Below are 5,424 nucleotides of genomic sequence, written 5' to 3'. Positions count from 1 at the left end.
GTTATATTGGCTCGAGGCCAGCCAGATGTAAGCTGCATTTCAATATAAAATGGTAAGCTTACAAGTATCAATTTTTTTTTTTTTTTTTTTTTTTTTTTTACAGTCTGGTTATGTTGGGGGCAGTTGGCTCGAGGCATCTTTATGTGCATAAACATAGGCATTACATCCGTGTAAGTTTAGGCGTGGGTCTACATATAATTGTTTAATTACCTGAGCATTAAAATGCGATTGTTTGGTAACTTGAACGTGATGTTACAAGTAACATTATGTATTCACGTGTGTGCTTGCCTATTCATGTCTTATGTTTTACAATGAGTTACTCTATAATTTAATTTAAGTTGAACCTACTCGACACACGATTTGCTAGGCCTGTGGATAGTGTCGTGGCCCCCCAGCACAGCGGTACCGTGTTCGCGCCTCGCATAGGGTGTCCACTGCGTTGCCCGTAGATCGGAATGTGCTGGACTCCTTTGCATTGTCCATCATGAGTCCAGCACGTGATCCATGACCATGGTGAATCACATGACTTCGTCGTGCTTGATGACTGAATGTATTCTTTTTTTCATATGTTCATTGTGATAGCACTGTAATTTGTTTTGTTTTTTCTTCTCGTGTCTGCCTATGACGTGACTAATATTACACAAACGTGTGTGCACATTCAAATCACGTTCAAAATGTCGACATTTTCCTCCTCACGCAAACATGTCGCCCTTCATAAAATTCATAACATTATCTTCATTAACATGGTAAACTTGTAAGCTTACAAAGAAACTGAAAAAAGTATTGCTAAAAAGAGACAGGCTTATAAGAAATATAAGTGCTCGGGTGCATCTAATGACTATGAAAGTTATGTATCAATACAGAGAGATTTAAAAAAGACAATAAGAAAAAGAAAACGACAATACGAAATGAACATCGCTGATAAATCCAAAAAGAATCCCAAAGAATTCTATAGTTACATTAGAGATAAAAAGGTTGTTAGGAGTCACATTGGTCCACTATTATCTGCTGACGGTCAACTTGAATATTCAAATGAAGGAATGTGTAATATCTTAAACAATTATTTTAGCTCGGTATTCGTAAACGAAACACCTCAAGGTGAATTCCAAACTGAAACCTGTGAAAAGTCTAGGGTAAACTTACTCACTACGGTAAATATAACAAAAGAAAAAATTAAAAGGTGTATAGACAAACTCAAAATTAATAAAACACCAGGGCCTGACGGTTGGCATCCAAGAATCTTAAAGGAAATGAAAAATGAGTGTTGTTCCATTAGAAATTATTTTCAAGAAATCCATCATATCCGGAGATGTCCCAAGAGAATGGAAGCTAGCTAACGTTACTCTCATATTTAAAAAAGGTGACAAAAAGAAACCAAATAACTATAGGCCTATAATTTTGACTTCAATCGTAGGATAAATAATGGAAACTATCATCAGAGATGCTATCGAACATCATTTAGAAAGTAACCGTTTGATAAATGATAGCCAGCATGGTTTCAGACGGAAACGTTCTTGCGTGACAAACTTACTCGAATTCTACAACACAGTTATCTCGAATTATGACAAAAGAAACAATATAGATTTAGTATATCTAGACTTTGCAAAAGCTTTTGATACCGTCCCACACGAAAGACTACTTACTAAATTAGCTTTGCATGGAATAAGTGGTAGCCTATTAGGTTGGACTAGTAATTGGTTGAATGGTCGAAAACAGAGAGTTGTTTTAAATGGAAAAACTTCTGGATGGAAAAGTGTTGCAAATGGAGTTCCTCAGGGTTCCGTTCTTGGGCCACTTCTATTCATAGTATATATAAATTATATAGACCATGGACTAAAATCTACTGTTTCCAAATTTGCTGATGATACAAAACTCAAACCAATTAGATATTCAAGAAGATTTAGATAAATTACAGCAATGGTCTGAAAAGTGGCTAATGAAATTTAACACAAGTAAATGCAAGGTAATGCACATAGGTAAAAATAACAGTAAGTACGATTACAAGTTATTTGGAAATTCGTTAACAAAAGTGGAAAGTGAAAAAGATCTCGGCGTAATTATCAGTAACGACCTCAAATCATCCAAGCAGTGTATTTCAGCCTCTGAGAAAGCAAATATGATTCTAGGACTGATTGCGCGATCTTTTGATTTCAAAAGTCCATCACTCATTAACAAGCTATATAAATCGTTAGTTCGTCCACATTTGGAATATGCTGTTTCCGTATGGTCACCGAATCTCATTAAAGACATTGACAGACTGGAAAAAGTACAACGGCGAGCCACAAAACTGATTCCAAATATCAAAAATAAATCATACGAAAATCGACTAAAACATATGAATCTGTTTTCCCTAAAAAAGCGTAGACTCAGAGGTGACTTTAAGATTCTAAAGGGAATTGACAACATCAAAAGTGACCAAATTTTTACATTGAATGAGAATCAGACAAGAAACAATGGTCTCAAACTGTCCGGAAATAGATTCAATTTGGAAGTAGGTAGAAACAACTTTGCCAACCGTGTAGTTAATGAATGGAATAAACTTCCTGCACAGGTAGTGCAATGTAGTTCAGTTCGAAGCTTTAAGAATCATTTAGATAAATACCTAAGTAAGATGCTGTAATGATTTTAATTTATCTTATATTATTTGTTTTTGTTTTGTTATCATTTTCTGTCTGATTTTCATATATTATTAGTTATATGTCAATTTATTATTATTTACTATTTACCTGTTTGTTTATTATTTAACTATACCTATGCATTTATTTATGTATTTCATTTGTTATTTACATTATCATAGTTTTTATTTGTTATTTTATTATTAATATGATTGTTTTTTCGCATCCGACCTAGATATGGATCAAAAGGTCTCCTGTCGGCATGCTCCGCCTTTGTAATCCTTTGTAATTAAGCCTTTGCTGACTGTGTGAATAATATGAGCACCTTAAAGGAACACTAGGTCAGTTGTCGACTCAACACGACTTAAAATGAGAACATTTTCTTTTGCCAGACTATAAACGACATTATTCAGCTTACAGTCTTTATAGTCGTTCAATTTTTTATATTCTCGAATTGTGTCAGAGTTAATAAATGGATAGTAATTGATACGAGGAAAGAAAATGAAATTGATAGAAAACTGCCTACAGGAAGGTCTGTCGTTTGACATCAGAAAAGGGCGGAGGGGGGGGGGGGGCTTGTTATTCGCTCAGTAGTTTTTGCCTTCGCTGTAGAATGTCAATGTGTCAGAACTTTTCCTCCCCCCCTCCCCTTTCCTTCTTTTTCTTCTCCATCACTTCCTTTTCCTCTCTCTCTCTCTCTCTCTCTCTCTCTCTCTCTCTCTCTCTCTCTCTCGCTCGCTCGCTCTCTACGGGTGGCTCTTCATCCAAAAAGTCCTAGGATATAAGGGACGTAGAAATGAGTATGTATGTGTATGTATATATGTATATTTATTTATGTGTACGTTTATGTGTGTATGTGTTCTCTAAGTTAGTATTGATTGCCACGTATCTGAAAATCGGGAAATCTTCAGTACTTGCAGTGAAAATACACTAGAACATGAAAACGACGTCCCAGATTTCGGAACCTTTTCTTCCTAATTGTAGGGATCCCCATCTCCCTGGGACTCCATCAGGAGACGCAGCCCCCAGGGGCTGGCACACGATCTCTGGACTGGTCCCAAAATCTCTTATCAACTTCAACTAAATTCATTCACACATAAAGAGTTGACCGTCTCTCACCACCACCTTAAGCTGGAAACAGACCCACAGACATGAGTCTGGAAACAGACGACACAGACAAGAGTCCAAAATCTACCCAGAGAGGTCTGTGGAAAGGCCCGAGGACCGTTGCCAGTCACTGTGGGGCTGCGGGTTTTCCACTGCGTGTAACTTGAGGCAACGATGAATACCTGACGATGTCACCGTACTTACTCTCTGGTCTTGGTAGGCGTAGGTCCCCGCTACGTCCTCCTTCGTCCGAGGACACGGCGACACTGGAGAGGAGCACGACCGTGATCCAGGTTTTCGCAGATCAGACCAGCTCGAGTTTGGCGCCGCAGAGAAAAACCACCTGCCACGTAGGAGAACGAGCCAGCTGCCACAAGAACCAGCTGTCTTCGGGAAGGGTGGTTGGAACTAGATATCACTGGTGGAGTGAATTAGATGAACAGCTTCTGTGGGACAGTAGATCCAACTGCCAGGACTGCTCGGGTTGTTTTGCAAACAGTTCTCTTCTGGTATGTCGTTAGTTGTGGCACTCACGCAATGGAGGAGGAGGAGGAGGACGAGAGAGGAGAGGAGGGGGGAGGGAGGGAAAGAGGGGAGGTGTTTTTTTGTGTCTTTGGTAACCAGAGTGTCTATCCTTAGGGACATGGCTGTCGTAAATAAAAGGAGATATTTAAGGAAATGTGTGGAAATGAAGAATAACCATTAGCCTTCTTTGAATCATTAATCATTGGTCAAACTCTCTGAATTATGGTCCTTAGTCACGGACCTTCCTAACGTATTGACAGCGTCGTAATTATGTAGTTGATACCCCTATACCCAACTGGGGTGGAGAAGGGAGAGGTGGAATGTAGGGTGAGGAGGGGAGGTAGTGGAGGTGGAGAAGGTGGAAGTGGAGGCAGTCACTGAAGAAGAGAAGGAGGAGGAAGAGAAGTGGGGTGGTTGGAATATTTTGTGATCTTGATTACAGTGACAACAAATTCAACACGTTTGATATATACAGGAATACCTGTTTTCGTGATTTCTATATTTCATCTAATTTATTTTGTTGTTAATATTTTTATATTTTTTTTTTTTTTTTTTTTTTAGAGATAGGGAGGAAAGGGTGGTGGATGGGAGTGGGTGTATGTCTTTGATTTGGCTACCTCCCTTATAAGGGGGAAAAGCCCTCGGTATATATATATATTTATATATATATATATATATATATTTTTTTTTCTTTTTTTTTTCTTTTTTTTCTCTCTCTCTCTCTCGGATGAACGGGCTCTTTGCGGATGTCAGATTGCCCTTGAAAATAAACTTGAACAAATAGTGAGTACCCATGTGTAGGAGTTTCTTGATTGATTCATTGATTATTATTTTTTTCCTTCAAATTTTGTGTCTTTTTGAATAGCCCTGAGCTCAAATGTTACATTAGTTTTTGTCAATCACGTATTTTTTTTCTTTTTATCAACATTGTTTTTGTTTTATTACTACTTTATTATTATTATTATTATTATCATTGCTATTATTGTTATCAATGTTACTGATATTGTATCCAAAGAGGTAAAATAAAAGCCTTCTGGATATAAAATTTAATTCTACAAACAACGATCGATCTGGGACCTCCGACTTGGAAAATCGTCGCAAGTACGTTTTGCTCTGTGCGATTATCGCTCAACGATTATCGTCCAACGATTGTCTAGAGCAGCGTTTGTCAAGCAGG

General features: G+C 37.8%; 1 protein-coding gene across 1 annotated transcript in view; it reads right to left on the bottom strand.

Annotated features, from left to right (window-relative positions):
• The window catches only part of LOC143027537 (arginine kinase Scy s 2-like), a 13,435-nt gene extending 9,209 nt beyond the window's left edge, over positions 1-4,226 (bottom strand). Inside the window, exon 1 of the mRNA XM_076188831.1 lies at positions 3,927-4,226. The gene's annotated coding sequence lies outside the window, so the exon portion shown is untranslated. The remainder of the gene's footprint in view (positions 1-3,926) is intronic.
• Between the last annotated feature and the right edge of the window lie 1,198 nt (positions 4,227-5,424).

This window comes from Oratosquilla oratoria, chromosome 8, assembly GCF_046742065.1.
Source record: "Oratosquilla oratoria isolate Oo_2021 chromosome 8, ASM4674206v1, whole genome shotgun sequence".
NCBI lineage: Eukaryota > Metazoa > Arthropoda > Malacostraca > Stomatopoda > Squillidae > Oratosquilla > Oratosquilla oratoria.
This window is presented reverse-complemented; position numbering and strand designations above follow the sequence as displayed.